Below are 23,318 nucleotides of genomic sequence, written 5' to 3' on the forward strand. Positions count from 1 at the left end.
TTATTATTTATCAAAATAATTAAATTCATAATAAGAATTTTATTATTCACCAAAATAATTAAATGATTGCGAAAAATAAATTTAAAAAATTTGTAAATATTGAAATTCCTGTGAAATTTTTATTATTTTTTGAAAATAATTAAAGGTTTGTGTAGAATTTTATTAAATTTCTTTTTTAATAATTTAATTCTTTTAAGAAATTTTATTAGAATAGTAGATAATTATTAAAAATCATTGAATTGAGGAAAATTTTTGAAAACAATAGAAATTTTGCCAAAAATTTTATCAAAATGTTTAAAAATAATTGAATTTCGGAGAAGAATTTAATTATTTCTAAAAATAATTGAAATTTTTACGAGAAAATTTTTGGAAAAACACGAAAACAAAATTTAATTTTGCAAAATTTTTAAATTATTGCGAAAATTAAATTATTTTCAAAAGTAATAATATTCATCGCAAACATTAAATATCGTTAAAAATTAATAAAATTCTTCTTAGGGATTCAATTATTTTCTCGTCGCCAAATTTAAATTATTTATAATAGGTACAATTGTAATCGAACTTCTTGAAAAATGTAATTATTCTTAAAAATGTAATTAAAATTTGTCCAAAGAATTTAATTATAGTGTGGGTTTTCAAGAATAATAGAATTTTAAAATTAATTTTTACATTCTCATCTCATGAGAAGGTATTAGTTTTGGTCGAAAAATGACTTTCTAATTTTACGAAATATTTATTTTTTAAACTTTTAACGGATTTTTTTAAATATTGCTTTTTTCAGAAAAATAGTGGTCTCGAACCCTAAATTTTTCAGTTTTTATCAGTAAAATTAAAAAATTATTTTTTGTGGTAATTTTCAAGAGTGAAGTGTAGGGGAAGTGCGCCGGTTGTGGGCACCCTCCGGTTGTGGGCACCCCTACGTAAACTTCGACGGCAAGCAGACTTTACTGAACTAAGTATTGCAAGTCGTAATCGTTGACAATACGGACTTTTCGTATTGATAACGAAACAAATATATGCATTTGTGTAATAGCTGTGAGCATAATAAAGAAAATTTGCATTAAATAAATAAAAAAGTAATTTTGTATTGTTTTCGAAGAGCAACATATGGGTGTAGATACGTTCAGAAAAAAAGGGTTTAATTTTTTTTTTGCAGTGTTGTCATTATATTTTGTGATTTACCTTCGTGTTTAACCAAAATCCTGCATCACAAAATGTGTTGGTCTTTTTAAAAATTGACTTTCATTCCCGGTTGTGGGCACCTTTATGTTAAGGAAGCTCTACCATCTGACAATGATGAGGACTACTGTCTCATCTATCTAAACTTTCTGCCAAGGAAAGTGACAGCCGCAAACTCCATTAAATGCGATGAATATAGTCGTTCAGTGCATTCGAAGTGCGTTATGTTATGCGTACTAGCTACTTCACATGCAAGCATTATGCTTTTGTTAGCGATGAGCATAGTGTGAAAACGTGTCATCATTTTTGTTCTTTATCCCGGCAAATTCTCTTAAAATAAAAAAAACTTTCATTTCTTCTTTATTTGTGTTGGTTTCCTTTAATATTTTTCCATTTTTAGCGGATTTTTCAAGGGTGCCCACAACCGGGTACAAAATTTTTTTTGTCAAAAAATTCCCATTTCACTAAATTTCTAATAAAACTTTTTTATTTAAAGGAATCAATTTACTTCCTTCACTGACAGTCACCTTAGACCTCTAGCTTTAAATTCGTACACATATATTTGTATAATATGCACATGGAAAAATGTTATGAGGCAAAAACAAAAAGGTGCCCACAACCGGAACACTTCCCTTAATAAATATTGAATAAGCTTAAGTAATTGTAATAATTTTTTTTGTTTATAAATGGAAAATGTTTAAATACATAGAAAAATACTATGTATAGAACAATATCGTATTTTGTGTTATGGATTTTGTTACCAAATAATAATTTTCAATAATTATTTAGGTAATATATAATATGAAAAAAATAGTTAAGTATAATGATAGTAATATGAAAGAAAATTAAAAAAATATTTAAGAGTAATAGTTGCAATTGCGTCCATAATCAAAGTCTTGTTCAAAAGGAGGATAGTTTGAATTATTGAAAGTTGGATAATTATGAAGCATTTCTCGTTGTCTGTAGTTATAAGTTCCTCGATGTTGGCATTGTCCCCTGTAATATTTCTCGTACTCTTCCTGCTTCATTTTCTCATATTCTTCTAGCTTTTTCTTATCTTCTTTTTTCTTTTTCTCGTCTTCTCTTTTCTTTTTCTCATAATCTTCTCTTTTCTTTTTCTCATTTTCATTTCTTTTCTTTTTTTCTCATTTTCTTCTTTTTCTCATCTTCTGTTTTCTTTTCCTCTTAATTTTTGTTATTTTTCAAGGGATGAAAAAGCTTTTCCAAATTTCTATGATTAAACTCTGCTACTTCAATATTAGTTTTTATTAAATTTAATTGCTGCGAATTGCAGAATAATGTTTATTGAATTTTTTTAATATCGTTTTTTTACATAAAACTTTTTCGATTTCTTCAAGCTTTTTTCTTCTCCATCCTGTTCTTTCTTTTTTCTTTCCTGTTCCTTAATTTCTTTTTCTACTTTCTGCCTGCTCATAATTTCTGCCAGCTTTTTTCTTCATCTTTCAATTCTTCTTGTAGTCTTATTTCATCCGAGTCCTTCTCCTCCACATCTTTTCCTTCTCTTTCATCTTTTTCAACTAAACGATTGTCTTCCTTCTTATTTTGAAGCAACTGCTTTTTATCTACGGCCGCAGATTTCGGCCTACCTATCTTTGATGGTCTTTCTATCCTTGATGGTCTCCCTCTTCCCTTTTTTCCTCTGAATGGTGGCACTAAAATTAAACAAGTTTGATTATTTTTTTTATTTACTCATACTCATGGGTGATTTTTTAATAAAGTTTTTGTTAAGAATAGCAAAGTAAATTTAAATAATTAAAAATTCTGCCAGTCATACACATAATTAAAACATTGTGTTAAAACTATCCACTGCTTAATCGACCTTTTTGAATTTTCGCTTAGTTTAGCAGGCTTTTTAATACTTTACATTTAATTTTTTTACAGAATATTATGAACGCGTAAATTGTCTTTACACAAAGGTCGCAATAGTAACTACTAATATTTAAGACTTTATAACATCTAAAATAATCCATACGAACTGATTTTAGTTTCCCGCATAGGTTATAAGAAAAATTCTAACCTCACTTTTTATTTTTCAATAAAAATATAAAACAAATTATTTTTAAACTCAGAATCGTTCTAACATTAGTATACAATTTTATAAAGTGAAAACGAAATATTTACCGATATTTTCAAAATACTTACTATCTCCAGAAATTGATAGAAATAGGAAGTAAGACTATACACTAAAAGAAATTAATTATAATCAAGAAAACAAATAACAACTTTATAATTACAATGAACCCTCACGGCCGCGTCGCTTTTCATGACCATTAAGGCGCGTGCATACTTAGAAATTTCAAGGCGAGTGCCTTGAAAATTCACGTCACTAAATTTGATTGGCTCTACAAAAACCTGGGTAAAAATGAACTTTTGAAAGAGCCAAAACTGATGTTAACAATTTTTCTCCCTTCAACGTTGGCAACATACGGAAGGAAACGACATTCACACCATGAACTATATAAAGTGTTAGAAATGGCCTGACTAGTCGAAGCTAGAATGAGAAGAAACATATAGCAAAAGGAAAACAATAATTCAGCTGTTAGCTGATGAAATTGTGTCACTCAGTGTTTAAAAATTGTGAACATAAAGTGAAAAGTGAGTAGTTTGAATATTAAAAAAATTATGTTTATAAAATCAATGTTACGTGATAAAAATTCTTAAGTAAAGGTAAGATTGTATATTTAAGTATATATAGATATGTCCTATTCATTTTGAGGTTATATTTTATGTTTACGCAAGGATATATATCATGTAAACTGTGTAAATTATTGTTCTTTATTATTTATTTATGTTACAATGAAAAAAGTTTGTCTAGAATTTTTTAAAAACTTTGGTTGAGTAATTAAATTGTTTCGGGAAATTTTATTAAAATAGTAGAATAATAAAAACCATCCAATTTACTTAGGAGAGTTTATTAATGCTTTTTATTAATGTTAAGTAATTTTTCTATTTGATTCTTTATGTAAATTATTCAATTTTACAAAGTGATTAGACCATGACGCAAAAACGGCCAAAGATGGCTTGACTTTGGTTGAAAGTTTCTCCTAAAGTTGGGCCAACCGTGAATGGCACCGTGGCAACCGCGAAAATTTGACCGTCGACCCAACCATCAGCCACAGTTGGGCCAACGGTCGGGTGAACTTAGGCCGCCAAAGTTGAAAAACCTACATTTAGATGGTTGGCCCAACCATCAGCCACAGTTGGGCCAACGGTCGGGTGAACTTTGTTTGACAAAGTTGAAAAACCTACATTTTGATGGTCGGCCCAACCATCAGCCACAGTTTGGCCAACGGTCGGGTGAACGTTGGTCGCCAAAGTTGAAAAACCTACATTTTGATGGTCGGCCCAACCATCAGCCAAAGTTGGGCCAACGGTCAACTGATCTTTGGCCGCCAAAGTTGAAAGAACTACTTTTGGATGGTCGGCCCAACCATTAGCCACAGTTGGGCCAACTGTCGGGTACGGTTGTAGCTTATAAAGTCATCACGCTCCTTCTTCAGACATGTGAGCGTAGCATAGTGGTTAGTGTGTAAGACTGTAGTGCGTTAGGTTGCGAGTTCGATCCCCGCGAGCGTCAGATATTTTAATGTGTATAAATTTAATATAAAGTATGTGCGCCAAATGTGTGATCAATTTAAGGTATAATTTCCGACCTATGGTCCTTCAATAAACATTTTTTTTATTAACATTTTGTTGGTTGGCCAAACTAACTTTACCAAAGTTGGGCCGACCATGGTTACCGAAGGAGGTCCAATGATTCGTTCCCACGGTCGGCAAAGATTTGGCATTCATAGACGGCCCAACTTTTGTGCCAACGGTTGGTCCAACTGTGTCAACCACTGGACGACCGACGTGATCAATCCACAGGGTGGCCCGACCATTGGCTAACAAAGTTGGACCGACTATGCACACGGTTGGCCCGACCATGGGCCGACCGACAATTCGCACCTGGGGACAAGAAATATCTACAAAAATATTAAAAAATAATTTTTTTTTCCACAAGTGTTTTGTTTTCCTCAATTCTACTAACTGAGACAATAAGAAAATGTCAATATTCATTATATTTATTATAATATTTTACTAAAAAATAACATTTTATATATGAAATGGTAGTGGGGACTGATTAGACCATGACGTTTTGGTACCTTAAACAGATTTTTAAGTAAAATTATAAAATTTTATATGAAAACGACTATAGACTTTTATTTGTTATCATGGAAATAAGTTTTTTACGTTGAATTTATTAGAATATATGAAGCTATGAAACTGATTTCTCAAAAAAACATGAGGGACATTAAATTGTGCGCTACGCGGAGAATCACCCACCTGTTCCTTCAAGGTGTACACAATCGTCATTTGCCTTCGTCTGACAATGTTCATCCGGGACTTTACAGCAATCATGACAACATTCATGTGAGCGGATCTTCGCATCATACTGAACAAGATAGAAGTGGACAAGTAGACACGTTGTCGATGAAACTGGCCTTAAGTCAAAGTTTCTTCTTTAGGAATTCTCGCATGGTGAGCAAATTCATTTTTAATTATTGTAGAGTAAGTTCTGTTTATTAGTTTTCCTCATTAAGTGTATTTCAAGTAAATTTTAACTTACTCTCTAAATTTAAATTAGTAAAAATGATTACTAATTTCATTTATTGACTGACTTTTAGCTTTTTAAATATTAAATTTTACAAATAAATTATCATTTCTACTAATTCTTTAGTGAAATTTACTAATTAAAAAGCAAAAAGTCAATCACTAATTCAAATTAGTAACCATTTTTCCTAATTCAAATTTAGACAGTACTTATAAACAATTTTATAATTTCTACATACCACAGCTATTCATAAAGAACATTAAATCAATTCAAAAAACATCAATCAAAATTGTTTTTAAATAATTGAATTCTTTTGAGAATTTCTATCGAAATAATACTGAAAAAAATATTCGACAGAATGTGCTTTTTACTCAGGCAATTTTTGCCTAAGAACAAAAGCAATACACGCAAAGCAATCGATTTTCTAAAGAAACAATTGCTTCACGTGTTTTGCTTTTCTTCTTTGGCAAAAATTGCCTGAGTAAAAAGCACATTCTGACGAATTTTGTCTATTTTAAATCGACTTTTTTGCACCTTAAAGTCGATCCGAGGCCTGTATAATTAAATTATCAATTTTCTAGAATTGTAAAAATTTCTTCTTAATGAGAAAATCAATTTGTATTTTTACCGAATCCTTCTTTAATAAAATTCTAAAATTATCTTTTATTAAAATTAATACATTAAAAAAAAGTCTAGTATTTATCTTGAAAATTTAGTAATGGACGGTAGTCTAGAATTATGAATAAATTCACGTCTGAATAACGCCATATTTTTTCTCATGTACTTTGGAGGTGTGATATTCCCATATTGAGGTTAGGTTAATGATTTTTCATAACTTTTTTAGTATATCATTTATACACTGAAAAAAATTTAATTAATTCAAATAACCGATTAATTGACGCTATTATCAATTAAATATTTACTTGAATCAAATTGTATTTGAACTAACAATTTCAGTATTTTAAGCAAATACCATTTAATTGACTCCAATAAATATTATTTGATTCAATTAAATATTTAATTGATAATAGTCAATTAATCGGTTATTTGAATCAAATAAATTTTCTTTCAGTGTGTATAATTAAAAAATAATTAATATATTATATGTAATTTTATTATAATTATATATCTATGATTATAATACTATAAGACATTTTGCATAATCTATTATATTTCGCTGTCCGAAAAAATGTTGGCACCACTGCGAACGGCACGCTTACACGGAGAGAAAAATCAAGCGTTTGTAGTAAGACATGGTCTATACTTAAAAAGCACGGCGCTGTTTATACTCGATTTGTAGAAATCTATGCTAAAAGAGTAGGGACCTATACTCTTTTAGTAGAGACCTATACTCTTTTAGCATAGATTTCTACAAATCGAGTATAAACAGCGCCGTGCTTTTTAAGTATAGACCATGTCTTACTACAAACGCTTGATTTTTCTCTCCGTGTAGTCGCCACAAAAAAGCTGGCCGCTCGAGCAGTTTTCAGCCAGTGTAGAATCAGCAACAGTACTAATACTATCACAGCCTCCATGCTACGGCACGAACACAAGCGCGCTATGCTTGCCTTCAATTGCTACCTTGTTGTGCGTATAACTTTCCTTTCCCCTCGAGGCCCATAAGGTGTAGATGCACAGCATCAAAACAAACGCACGTGCGTTTGAGCAGCTGATCGAGTACAACATTATCCAACACAATAACTGCTTTACACGAACGGTAAAACATGCGTTATCTGTGTAATAATATTTGAAAAATATCAATAATTATTATATTATAACTATAACAAAAGGGAAATATTTATGCAATTTTCGAAATGATACCTGACAATAGATAAACATCTTGTTGCAAATTTTTGTTTTGCAATAAAATGCCAGAAGACATTAGGTTACATGTATATGTGTATATGTCGTAGGCGAAAAGGAAAATCCGTCGTTTAGCTTAATGCCTAGGCTTTAAGCTAAACGCGGGCGAATAGGAAAATGTTCAAGTAAATGACAATTATTTTTTTAATCGCCTGAATTCGTTAGTCATTTCGCTTAATGCCTAGGCTTTAAGCTAAACGCCCAAAGAGCGCCAGGCGAATAGAAAAATTTGTATCGATTGATCAAGAATAAACATTGTAATGAAATTTCAATTATTAATAATATTATATTGCAGGTATTTTGAATTGAAAATCGTTTCTAAATTTTTGTTTATGAGTCTTTGTTTATTTTCTTTGCTTTTAAATATTCTTAGTTGAAACTACATTTTAAATTTAATTTTATAGAATATTCAAAATTATATTTAGTCTCAAACAGTTTCCTCCATTAACAATCGGTAATTGCGTAACTTTGGTGGTACCTGATGTTGATCGTGGACCGTTAGATTTTTCTATGATTGAAGGCGTCGTAATAGACATTAAAAACGATGTTTACCAAATTGGTACAAAAAACGGCATCATTAAAGGTTGGTTTCCGCGAACTGATATATCGCAATCAGGTACTGAAATTCTAAAAATTGACGAAGTTTGTACAGATGTCACTCTGACTTTAAGAGAAGATGCATCACATCAATCTATGTGCGGCGGACAAGGATTTAAAAAATGTTACTGTAAGGCGGCTAAAAATCAATATAAGACAAATAGGTGCTCTTACTTTAAATTAAAAATAATTTGCAGTTAGCAATGCCACCAAAGTTTAACTTGCTGCAATAAATAAATTGTTATTTTCTCCTTTTCAGTTGACTTCAATTAATTACAATAAATTATTGCAATTTTGTGAAAAATATTTTTGTCTTTAATTTGGATTTTTTCTATTATATTTCTAATTGAAATTTCATTGCATTGTTTATTCTTGATCAATCGATACAAATTTTTCTATTCGCCTGGCGCTCTTTGGGCGTTTAGCTTAAAGCCTAGGCATTAAGCTAAATGACTAACGAATTCAGGCGATTAAAAAAATAATTGTCATTTACATGAAAATTTTCCTATTCGCCCGCGTTTAGCTTAAAGCCTAGGCATTAAGCTAAACGACGGATTTTCCTTTTCGCCTACGACATATACATGTGTGATTATGCAGATGAAATACATATATTAGTAACCTATAACATGTAGGTCAATAATATAATTACAATAAATAAATTTTATGTGCTATTATAGCTAAGATAAATAATAATTTTATTAATTAAAACAATATAATTATTATTTAAATTCTAAGTTATTTTAAAATAAGGTCTGGAAAAGTATCAGGTTATTAGACTATTTCTGTTCTCACGGCTCTATCTAGGAACCTAAAAGATCAGCAAAATTGCATGGACCAATGGGCCCATGACTTACTCCTACTCTTTACTCCTACTTCTAAAAATCTTTCCCCACTTTTGCACTAAAGGTAAGGGTTGAAGGCTTGTCGCGAAAAGTTAATCATCGCAGTTCGACTTCTCGCTTCTTCTTGAAAACACCTCTCCTGGGTCTAACCTAGTAAATGTTTTGGGACAGAGAAATTTGCGATTCGCCCGTCCGCGACCCGGAACCCGAATTTTTGTCGAAATTTATGGCAAATGTTAACTTATTAAATTCTCTGAGCCGGTAGAGTCCAGTGCGGGCTGAATTTAGTGAGATTTTCTAATCATTAAAAGATTAATGATTTTGAAATGTTGTTGTGTTAAATAACCGGCCGGTTGCATAGATTTTGCCCGCGTCCGTCTCAAATATCAGTGGCCCACAAGTGCGATCAAAACTCAATATTGAACTATCTGAGGCATAGATATTGCCCGGACTAGTTTTGGTAAAGAGTGGATCCGCAAGTGAGTTTACACTATTGTGTGAGATGGCCGGTTGCATAGATATTGCCTGCATCCGTTCGCTTACAAGTGCAATCTCACAAATAAAAGAAAATTGCGCGTATTTTCGTAGAAAATTTTCTGTTAAATAAGACAAAGATCATTTTCGCCCGACGGAGGTTCTTGTGATCCAAAAGAGGAGCAGCTCCGCCGGTAGTTTGTAAGTAAAAGAAGTATGGTGTCAATATACACATTCTAGCACTCATTCTTTCTAATTGTAAAACACTTCTATAACCATTCTTTGTATTCTAAAAGGTATTTTGTTATTAATAAATGAAATCAAGTCTTAATGCAAATCAATTTCTTTACTTACCTAACTAAGGCTAAAATCTAAATCATTTTAACAATATGGCATTTAACGTATCAACAGGCAACTTTTAAAAGAAGGTGACGATTCCCACAAATTAAACAGAATAATTAAACATTCTGGCAGCTTGGTGCCTCCCCAAATTAAGATAAAAAGTTTACATACTGGTATAAAATATTAAACGAAATAGACAATGACTAGAAAATAAATACGACGGCTCCCGTTGATATGATCTTGTTTTAATTGTCAAAATAATAAAATCGTCTTTGGAGCTCAGTTCAATATGATCTCTATTTAATTGTAAATTTAATATAATCTCGCAAAAGTTTCTGTGTAATAAAATCTTAATTCAGAGTAATTTTAAATTCACTTAAAAAATTAAATATTAATTCGTTTTTAATATTATTTTAGGTTATATAATGATTAAAAAAAGACCAATAAACCGGTTGTACTCAGGAGAGGTTTTCTACAGTTTTCCTCTTCTCTGGCGAGAAAACCCATTGACGGGTGGTCCAGGCGGAATGCGAGTACTCCTAATAAAAGTCGAGTGTAGACGCAAATTAGATTAATATAGAAAATTTTATATGTAGAATGGTAATGCTTAATCCAAAAAGTATTTCTCGGGGACTCTTGTCGAAGTGCGTAAGGCCAATAGGGCAGGAGTATGAGCAATAAAAAAAATAATAATGAATAATAAAATAAAATATAGAAAAATAAATGAAGAAAATTATAAAATAAATAAAAAACGATATAAATAAATTAATTTTTAACAATTAATATAAGAAATAAAAATTAGAAAAAAATAAAATTATACGAAACTAATTAATAATAAAAATACTAAATAAACTAAAATTAAGTAAAATTTCATTACGTTTTAATTATATTTTATTTTGTTAATAATTATTATTTTAAATTTCTTTGATTTATTTTATTAATTTTACTATTATTGTAGGTTAATTATTCTATTTATAAAAATATTTATTTTTTATTATTTATATTACCTAGGGTAATGTCACCTTGAGTGGACCACCTAAGCTTTTTTTCTAAAAAATTCTTTATGAAAGCAAATTAATCGGAGGTTTCTATTCCAAGCTTTAGTTTAGATCCCTAGATAAGTATTTATACCATAATAGCTTTGATTTTTTTTTATTTGGAGAAAACAATTGACTTTTAAAAAAAAGCTAATTTTTAAGGAATGAAAAAAGTGTAACCTTGAGTGAACCACTTCTAAAAAATTGTAAAAGTTATTCTAAATTCTGTAATGTATTTAATATTTCTAATATATTGAAACAAAATTTATGCTTATGCAGCTTCAGACCATGTATGTGTCACAATGTTTACAAGTGTAACCATTTTTAATAATTTTGGCACATATCACATCAATATCACAAAAAAATTAATAAAGAACATAAAACATAGTTTCAAACCAATTCATTGTCAATTTATTTCCATAAAAATGGTAAACTGACATTAAAAATATAAAAAACAGGCAGTCCACTTATGGTTATAAGCAGTGGTCCACTCATGGTGACATGCAACTTTTTATGGCAGCCACCACAATTTTTTTTAAGTCAAAATTATCACTTAATTAAACTAAGACAATCAATTTCAATGTCCAAAGTAGTAGGAAAAAATAAGTTACCTTTCAAAATTTAAATTTTACACTACTTTTACACTTCCGAATCACTTTACTCATTGTAAGAGCGACTTCTTTTTTGGTTTGTGTTCTTAAAAATGTGTTACATCAAACGATAACGTATATGATTATCGCGGAACTTAATTTCATACGGTTTCTAGGTGTGGTGCTGCTATTCGCACTATTTATTTCACGTTTCTGCTGTCAGATAACTTAAAAGCTCAGGCGGTCCACTCAAGGTGACATTACCCTACATTATACCTAAAAAAGAATTTCAGTTGAAAAATGTAGTGTAATATAATTCTTAATATATTTTTTAAATATTATAGATAATACCCATTTTATTATACTTTGTTAATTTTTTTAATTTAATTAATTTTATTATTTTTTGCAATATTATTTCATACCTTTTAATGAATAATGAATTTTATTGATTATTGAAGAGTATAAAATAATATTACAAACCAATTAATATTTTATAGTTATTCATTTATTATTTTTCTGATATTTTTAATAATTTTAATAATTTTATTCATTTATTTTTCTATATTTTATTTTATTAATAATTATTTAATCATTATAAAACCTAAAATAATATTAAAAACGAATTAATATTTTATTTTTTAAGTGAATTTAAAATTACTCTGAATTAAGATTTTATTACACGGAAACTTTTGCGAGATTATATTAAATTGACAATTGAATAGAGATCATATTGAACTAAGCTCCAAAGACGATTTTATTATTTTGACAATTGGAACAAGATCATATCAACGGGAGCCGTCGTAAATATTAATTCATTCATACATAAATCAGTTCTATACTTTTAAGTCACAATTTTTTAAAAATGATAAAACAAGCACACAAGCCGCAATATTTGGTTCAGCAATTATAGTTTCAATATTCAGTAAGAGTCAAAGATTAATTTTTTACAATTCTTAAAGTAAACATTGTCTTTTTAATTCTAAAAGTTTACAATGTTACATGGGTGATTTTCAAAAGACTGTCATTTTTTTAATAAGACGTTTTTCTGCTAAAATGGTGAACAAAATTTTACATTTATTACATATTTCAGTACACTTTTGTTATTGAAGTATATGTTCAAAAGAAAAGTACAAGATCTTGAATATTTTTAAAGTTACGATAAAAGACGCAAAAAACGCGAATGTAACATGCCACGGACTTGACATTGTGCCTCGGTCCCGACATGTGTGTCACAGTTGGAACATGTAAATAAATAAATAATCGAATAAATATTTTCTTTTCAATGTTCGCACTTCAAAATAATGCCAGTAGAAGTCAATTAAAAATAAAATTAATTAATAAAATAACGGTTTCGTTAACATGTGCAGATACAAATTAATTAACAATTTAACCCTTTAACGCCCAAATGTGCTGTTTTCCGACTTGAACTTTAACTTCGTACAACTATTAAAAGAAAGCTAAAAAAATTTCAAAATTACCATTTGCTACTATTTTCGGGGTCGCTCTTTTGAATGGCGTTGTCACAATTTCCAAAAAATGAAATTAACCCCCTCTTTTAATGAAATTTTCCAAAAAATGCAAATTTTTGGATGAAATTTTTTTTTATTGCAATTTTCATTGTTATATCGGTATCTACATATCGTCTAAGGTATAAAAACCGTATTCCCGATAGCTGCACTTAAAAAATGTGCAGTAGTTTTTTTTCTTTTTTTATAAAAAAATGGCGCCCGAACACTAAATTTGTTTTTTATTACACATACAAATTTTTTTTTCTAAATTTGCTTAAATTTACTTGAAATTTGTTACTCGGGGGTTTATGGGGTCGCTAATTACGAATCTGATGTTAGTTTTAAAAAATTCAAAATGGCGGATTAAATATGGCGGACGATTTTTTTAAAAATTTACCAAATTCGCCTGAAACTTCTTACTCGGGTGTTTTCAGGGTCGCTGATTACGAATATGATGTTAGTTTTTAAAAATCCAAAATGGATCTAAAATGGCGATCAAAAAAATAAAAATCATTCAGATTGGCTTAAAAATTGGTACTCGGGGGTTTTTGGGGTCGCTGATTACGAATATGATGTTAGTTTTTAAAAATAAAAAATTTCGGATCCAAAATGGCGGCCGAAATATAAAAATCATTCTGATTGGCTTAAAAATTGGTACTCGGGGGTTTTTGGGGTCGCTGATTACGAATATGATGTTAATTGTTAAAAATCCAAAATTTCGGATCTAAATTGCAACAGATATTCAAATGACTGAAGGTGACCAGGACTTAGAATAAGTTTTGGTAGATGTTACATCCCGAGATAAAACTTTCTTTAATTTAACCCTCTATGTGTAAAATCAAATCAGCACTTTACCTCCCTTTTATTATACGCTTAATAAAATTACCCTAGCCTTAGCTCCGAACGTGACAGAAGACAACCTCAAACAAAGTTTAATGATGAAAAAAGGTACCTATTTAAAAGTTCAATAAGTAATTAAACTAAGTTTTATGAAAGTAATGTTTCAAGTTTGTCATTATTATTAACTGAGTATAAGTAATTTCCAAAATTGACCCAAATAACAATTTTCAAGCAAATCCGGATGATTTTTATTTATTTTGTTCGACATATTAGATCCGAAATTTTGGATTTTTAAAAACTAACATCATATTCGTAATCAGCGACCCTGAAAACCCCCGAGTACCAATTTTTAAGCCAATCTGAATGATTTTTATTTTTTTGATCGCCATTTTAGATCCGCCATTTTGGATTTTTAAAAACTAACATCAGATTTGTAATTAGCGACCCCATAAACCCCCGAGTAACAAATTTCAAATAAATTTAAGCAAATTTAGAAAAAAAAATTTGTATGTGTAATAAAAAACAAATTTAGCGTTCGGGCGCCATTTTTTTATAAAAAAAGAAAAAAAACTACTGCACATTTTTAAAGTACAGCTATCGGGAATACTGTTTTTATACCTGAGACGATATGTAAATACCGATATAACAATGAAAATTGCAATAAAAAAATTTCTTCCAAAAATCTTGCATTTTTTTGGAAAATTTCATTAAAAGAGGGGGTTAATTTTATTTTTTGGAAATTTTGACAACGCCATTCGAAAGAGCGACCTCGAAAATAGTAGCAAATGGTAATTTTGAAATTTTTTTAGCTTTCTTTTAATAGTTGTATGTAGTTAAAATTCAAGTCGGAAAACAGCACGTTTGGGCGTTAAAGGGTTAAAACATGAAAAAAGTGCTCGTGTACGTCGAATATCATTATAATAAAAATATTTTTATATGTAAAACATTTAGCTGGATTTGGTCTATAAAGTACTCAAAAGATAGTCTTAATATTTAATCACGTAACAATTTCAGAACAAAATTTTAAAAAAACGTATTCCACGGACCTGACATATAGACATATAGATTCATACAAATCTGTGAAGGGAATTGGCCTTACATCCATGGTTGTAGCAACTGTAGCAGCCTTAGCCAAACTGTCGACCTCCTCATTTCCCCGAATTCACCTGTGCGATGGAATCCAGTAAAATTTTAGGAAGTTTAATTTTTTTTGTAATTTGTAAATACTTTTTTTTAATTTTAAAAACATATGGATTAATTTTAATATTCTGATCGGTAGATTGCAGACTTAATACTTTTGAGTCTCATGACTCAGTGCTTTGTCCAAAGCATCATTGAGAGCAACACATTCTGTCGTAAAAATTGACGCATTACAATGAATTGATTTTTTCAAATAAATGTCCAACTCAGGACATATGCAAGCTGATCCTACACAGTCCAAACCAGACATTTTGATACCATCAGTGTATATTGAAAAAGTAAGAGAGTTCTTTACAATGTAGTTGATAATAATATTTGGATTATTTATAATTTTTAAGTTTTCACTCATGCCACTCTCAAGAGAAATTGTCGTTATCAAGGTACTATAATCGTGACAATAGATACTAAATTTTTTTGAACTTTAATTTCTTTATTACGATGTTATTTTGTTTGGATTTGTAATTTTAGTGAGATCTTATTTTGTTTTAGAAAAAACCCATTAATATAATTTTGTAATTATTTATTAGTTTTCGGCCGTCAACGACAGACATCCTCAGATAATTTTAACCTGAAAATACATACAATTATTATTGAAAGAAATATACCGAAAAATATCTGGAGGAACGTAACCTTGTAACTTACCAAGAAGGTTTCTTCGCGGAAAATCATTAAATATATACGTTAAAAATTCACCCATCAATTTGTCAACAAGGACACATTTATTAAAGAACATTTTGTTTATTATAAAAAATACAAACGGAGAAAAAGAAAGGAAAGAAAAAACATGTGATTGAATGTTTAATTCCTCTTGTTCAAATATATCAGTGAATAACAGTAATAGGATGAGAAAATGAAAAGTACCTCTATACATGGTAAGGAAGAAACTTATACAGTAGGTAAATTCAAATTTTACAACAGCAGCAATTTAAGAAAATTTTAAAACGAAACAAATATATTAGTTAATTAGTTCTGAGAATTAACGAATGATAAAACTGATTTAAATCAGTTTGCTTATTAACAGAGTTTTCGGACCTGAGAATGTGAAACATCTCTCTAAATTTCCTTCGTCTGTAATTGCGTTCGTCACAAATGATGTTTGTTGCTTCGAAATTAAATAAATGGTCATTCTCATGTGCATGAGTGACTAAAGCTGTTTTTCTACTATTGTTTCTTCAATCCCTCTTATCCCTTTAATTGATGATTCTAATATCGACATTAGGCTGAGACTGAGGATTCGTTTAGATTTTTTTGTTTTCTTTTTGTACTTTTGGTGAAAATTTGACAATACCCTACCAGTGAAAGAACCGCTATTGGACAAAACTTTAATAAAACATTCACAAAGAATTATCGACATAAGCCATATCCTAATACAGAAAAGATGCTACGACGAGATCTAACACGAGGAAGGTCAATATCCGGACATCGCCCGACTGTGGAATTTTAACAACCGGAGGATTATTCCTTACCCTCATCCTTACTAGATTTTCCTGTACGAGACTCGGGAAATGTAAGATCATTAGGTGCTATATCTAGGCGACCTCATCAGGACTTGAGAAAAACAGATGATGTGCAAATTTGACGTACTGGAAATTATAGACCCAGCATTACTTCCGAAAGCTACCAAGGAGAAAAATATCTCAAAACGATAGAGAGAGGAAAGTTCAGACAAAAAATGTGCAGTCGGCCTTAACAACGATATTAAAACAATATATGCTAAAGAAATATTTCAATACAATCACATACAATTATTTTAATTGTACAAATGGACAAGCACGAAAATTTTATGAATTACTAAAAATCCATAAAGTTGGCATTCCATTACGTCCAATAACAGCTTTTTATAGTAAACCTCTCATTCGCAACCGCGTGAAATCAGAATCGAGTCGTCACAGTTGAATTTCAATGCACCAATCGGTGCAACACATTTTTAATGATGAATCGAAGACGGATTAACCATTTTTAAATTTCAAAGGCTTATTTTAAAGCTAAAATTCTAATGAAGATTTCTGTGTTTTAAAAAAAATATAAAATAAAAAAGATATTTAAACAATATATGCTAAAGAAATATTTAAATACAATCACATACAATAATTTTAATTGTACAAATGGACAAGCACCAAAATTTTATGGATTATCAAAAATCCATAAAGTTGGCATTCCATTACGTCCAATAACAGCTTTTTATAGTAACCCAATTTATAATATATCAGAATATATTTCTAACGTTTTATAAAAATCTCTAAAAGCCTTGTAAAGTTTACTTAATTAACAAATTAAAGATACGGACGTTAAAACATTATTAATAAAGTGAAATATTTTTTCATTTACTGTCCTCTAACTTTTTTTAAAATTAAAATTTTTAAATATTAAAGGATTATCCTCATTTTACTATCATATATTAACCAAAACTTCTAGGATTTTATGTTTTAGACCATTTTTGTGGACTCCAGAGCTCCAGCCGATTTTAACGACTCTTTGACTTGTCACTACTATATCTATATATATTTAAATTTATAGTATACTAGCTGTCGTACCCGTCTTCGACGGGTTTAAGATTCTAATAATGCATTTATCAGTATGTCTACCAACCTAGAAAACCGGAAAATAGCGGGGAATTTGATTGACCGGGAAAAAATAATAATTAGTTACCATTAACTATTTCATTAGGAAAATATTACTATTTGAATCACAGATAGACTTTTTATTATAAAATTTGTTATTTTTAACTAATTCAAATGCAGAAAACAATATTTCTTAATTTGTAGTACTTTAATTAATATAATGTATAATGTATTAAAATCAAACCAAAATTTCCTCCAGTTTTTTGAGTTATAGTAGAGTCTAGTTCAAACTAATTGTATAGCAAGTTGATCCAGTTTTTCTCGGTTACATTCAATTCTCTGATATTTTCCGTCTTTCCAGGTTGATAGACACCCTGTCACATGTATTAGTGAAAATAAAAGCCCGTCGAATAAACCAGGATGAAAAAAAACACTTTTTTCATAAAAGTAGTGCTCGTTTGTGATATAATATGTGCATTCATCGCTTATAGAAATAAATTAATATAAAATCATCAAAGAAACATTATCCAATTGAGCGAATAGAAAAAAAAAATTTTTTGTATTTGTTATAAACAATTTAGAGACTAAAAACTTGAATTTTTGAAATTAACTATATTTTATAGTTTAAAAGTTATATTTATGGGACAAAAGAATATTTTATGATACCTGTGATTAAGATATTGAAAAAAAATTATTTGTTAATTAATTTAATAATTAATTAAACATTTTTAATAAACAAATAAATAACAGAAATGTATCTTATAGGAAATTTTTTATTTATCATGCAGTTGACTAGTAAAACCTTTTATTCTTTCAACATATTTCATTATAATGTTTAAACAATAAAATAACACCGTTGAATTATTTAAACAATTTTAATTAACAAATACCTAATATTGTTAATTTTTACAAGGAAGTAATCTTTTTTTTACACAAAATCATTTTAATATAACCAACTTACATTTAAAAGTAGTAAAATAAAAATATAACAATTCAATAATCGATTATTTAAACAATCTTAATTAACAAATGCTAAAAAATGTTAATTTCAATATTTCAACTTTTTAAGAAAAGTACGTTTTTTATAATTGTAAGAAAATGAAATGGCCTTATAATTTAAGGTCATATCTATTTTATTTAAACTAATGCATTAGGTAATTGTTTAAAAACTTTATTTTTTTTATTCATTTGATAAAACTTTAATTAACAAATGCGTAATTTTGTCAATTTTTTCTATACAAATCTCTTTCTCTAAAACTAATAATAGTGATATTAAAACTAATAATAATAATAAAATAATAAAAATAATAATAATAAATAATAATAATAAAAATAATAATAATTTTTTTGCAAAAAATAATTAAAATTGTCAGTTACTTACTTAGGTTACAGTTTTAGTTTTCTATATTTTAGTTTTATATATTTTCATAGTCTATAAGTATTCATTTTAAGGTTTTGAATTTCATCGCTCATTTCATCGCTCAACTTTTTATTATTTAACAGACTAAGTCTAAAGTCACATTTTACAGAAGGGAAAAATATACTCTGTTAAGGATGATCGCAACATAAATGTATATAATATGCACTGTATCAATATATTTATATGTAAAATAACAATTTAATTACGTATGTTTAATGATTATTAGTTATTAGTTTTAATATCCCTATTATTAGTTTTAGAGAAAGAGATTTGTATAGAAAAAATTGACAAAATTACGCATTTGTTAATTAAAGTTTTATCAAATGAATAAAAAAAATAAAGTTTTTAAACAATTACCTAATGCATTAGTTTAAATAAAATAGATATGACCTTAAATTATAAGGCCATTTCATGTTCTTACAATTATAAAAAACGTACTTTTCTTAAAAAGTTGAAATATTGAAATTAACATTTTTTTAGCATTTGTTAATTGAGATTGTTTAAATAATCGATTATTGAATTGTTATATTTTTATTTTACTACTTTTAAATGTAAGTTGGTTATATTAAAATGATTTTGTGTAAAAAAAAGATTACTTCCTTGTAAAAATTAACAATATTAGGTATTTGTTAATTAAAATTGTTTAAATAATTCAACGGTGTTATTTTATTGTTTAAACATTATAATGAAATATGTTGAAAGAATAAAAGGTTTTACTAGTCAACTGCATGATAAATAAAAAATTTCCTATAAGATACATTTCTGTTATTTATTTGTTTATTAAAAATGTTTAATTAATTATTAAATTAATTAAAAAATAATTTTTTTTCAATATCTTAATCACAGGTATCATAAAATATTCTTTTGTCCCATAAATATAATTTTTAAACTATAAAATATAGTTAATTTCAAAAAATCAAGTTTTTAGTCTCTAAATTGTTTATAACAAATACAAAAAAATTTTTTTTTCTATTCGCTCAATTGGAAAATGTTTCTTTGATGATTTTATATTAATTTATTTCTATAAGCGATGAATGCACATATTATATCACAAACGAGCACTACTTTTATGAAAAAAGTGTTTTTTTTCAATGTTTATAAATAAATAAAAAAAAATCGAAGCTTTTTTTAAAAAATCTGCCTCGTGCGATCTCTAAGGAATTTAATGACGAGTGTTTAGAAAAAAAAGAATAAAAATCGGTTAAGATTTACGTGCTCTACGCTATTTTGAACCCCGTTTTTCGATTATAAACCACTGTGTGCCAATGAGACGATAATGGAAGATATGTTTATTACAGTATTTTTGACTTATTAATTATCAAAAATAAATTACATTTAATTACAATTAATTACTTATTTGTTATTTTGTTTCTAATAGTTTTCTAGTCAAAATTAAATAATATTATTTTCATGTCATTAACATTAACAAATTCAATTATTCAGAAGAATTCTACACAAAACCACTATTTTTCTAAATTTATTCAGGAAAATCAGAAAAAAGTCAGAGAATTTTGTCAAAAGTGCTGAAATAATATTCAATTTCAAGAATTCATAAGAAAATTCTGAATTTTATTCTTTAGCGTTGAAAAGATTTTATTTATTTCAAACTTTTCCTGTTTTTAACAATAATTAGACTTTACAGATTTAAAATTGATTTTTTAAAATAATTTAATTATTGAAAAACTGTCGAGAAAAATTTTTTTATGAATTATTTTGGAATAATTTTTTATTTAAAAATTAAACAAATAATTGAATTTTATAAAATTTGTATTTAAAATTTTTTTATTCAGTAATATAAATAAGTAGGAACTGTCACGCCCGCCAAATCGATACCTCCATGTATTACAATCCTATCTTATGGTGAAGGTTAATACAGTCCTATCTTGCGGTAACGTTCTATACAGTTCTATCTTGAAGTGACCGTTTATACCATTCTATCTCAAATTTGCCAATTTTGCGTAAGAGCCAAATTAAAAGTAAATTCCATATTAAAAATATTAATGACAGTTTGATATTCATAAGATAATTTTTATGTAATTCTTTAAAGATTTTTCTATCATAATATACATAAATAAAACACAATTATATAAAATCAAGCCAAGAAAATGCATTCTTAATACGTCTCTAAAGGTTAATTAACCTAATTTTATGACAGGTTAATATTTCACGGGATAGTGGAATGATAAAAATAATGTTGTTAGTTTTCTTGTTTAATTTTAATTATCAATTATTATTAGTTAAAATAAACGTATCATTTTTATGAGTTTTAAGTATAGATACAAATATTTAAATAAGTAAGTAAACGAGGTTTTGATTGTAGAAAATTTTTACACAAGTGAGAATACAAATAGAATAATAATAAAATAATTTAAAAATCTACATTATTTTACTTTAATAAACGTTGAAAACGTCACTCCAATATAGAATTAATAAGTATGTTTCAAGGATTATATTATACTAGTATTTTATTATATATTTCACAAACGATAACAAGATTATAAATTACAATATAATTATAATAATAAAAGTATCTGTAATATTAGTCAAAATAGTCAATCCGAGTCTGAATTCGAATGATCTCAATTTCTACGTCAGAACAAGTCTCTCCTGGTGTAAGAAAAGTTAAAATAAAGCAAAATTAACAGATAAAATAATCACTTTATAAATTTATATATTTTTATTATTATTCAGTAAAGAATTTTTTTCCTGATGGCATACTTAAATCCAAAGGGATATCCATTTTCTACCTTTTGTTCTTTTTTGCTTTTCTAACGCGATTATACGAATCACATGTGTATATTTTTTTTGACAGATACAAAAACAAAAGAAAGATAGAACACTTTTACTTGGAAGATAAAACTTGTTATTATTTCTAATTACTGTTTTTTATAAATATCCTAATTAATATAACTATTTTAGGTGTTACCATCTAATACAGAATATTTTCTTCTATAATTTTAGCAAAAAACTGAAAAATTGAAAATTTTGAGATAGAATGGTATAAACCGTCACTTCAAGATAGAACTGTATAAAACGTTACCGCAAGATAGGACTGTATTAACCTTCACCGTAAGATAGGATTGTAATACATGGAGGTATCGAAATGAGGTATTTAATTTATTATTATTATTACTCAAAAGAAATTCAATTATCTTTACAAAATTTCAATAAAAAATTCTTCGAAAAATTTATGAAAAATTACAAAAATTTTATCTTTTTAAATTATTGTATAGGTAACAGCTAAACAAAGACGCGCTAAAGCGCGCGTGTAGTTTCTTTCAGTATTAATAGATAATTAATTATAATGCCTATAAACAATAAAAACGGGATTAGACATGTGTAATCACAAAAATGAATTCAAATATTTAGAAAAAACAAAATTTTGTGCGAAAATTGTGATTATAAAATAGAAATTATCAAATTATGCCTACTTTTTCGTTTAGTAAGAAAAATGAATTTCGTTGAAAATTAAAATTTACAAAATTTATCACTGCTTTGCTAACTTTGCATAAAATTATATAAGTGCCTTACTTGTGCCTTCAAAAAATGAATCAATTATTAAATAATAGAGATGAAATTATCGATTAACCCGAGTCAGGTTATTGTTGACTCGGGGTGAAAAAATGAATTAGTTAAAGTTTTTTGAAATGTTACTTCAGTAATTTACGATAAATTCCTGTTACAAATAACAGAAAAACTAAAAAAATTTGTGAGCAAAAATTTTGAATGCTTTGCTAACTTTGCACAAAATTTCATTGTTAAGCCTCCCAAAAATAAATTGAATTTTTGAAAATTTATAACTGATTGCATAAAAGATAAAATTTTTCGCAGAAATTCAATTATGTTCAAGAATTTTTTAATATTCTCGTCAAAATGTCAATTATTTTTTAAAAATTTAATAAGAAATCTATTATTTACAATATTTTTATAAATTTCTATGCAATAATTTAATTATTTTTATAAATAATAAAATTTATTTTAGGAATTCAATTATTTTCATAAATAAAACTCATCGCAGAGTTTAAATTATTTTTAATACAATTTGAATCAAATTCATCAAAAAATGTAATTGTTCTTAAAAATTTTATGAAAAATCGTTAAAAGAAATCAATGATTTAAAAATGTTTTGATAAAATCCTTTATGAGACTTCAATTTTAAGAAATTTTAAATATTAATTAAATTATTTATTTTTGCATTTAAATTATTGAATTATCTAATAAAAATTTATTTCAAAATGAATTTCAGTTAA

Source organism: Leptopilina heterotoma, unplaced genomic scaffold (assembly GCF_015476425.1).
Source record: "Leptopilina heterotoma isolate Lh14 unplaced genomic scaffold, ASM1547642v1 Lhet_125, whole genome shotgun sequence".
NCBI classification, from domain to species: Eukaryota; Metazoa; Arthropoda; class Insecta; order Hymenoptera; family Figitidae; genus Leptopilina; species Leptopilina heterotoma.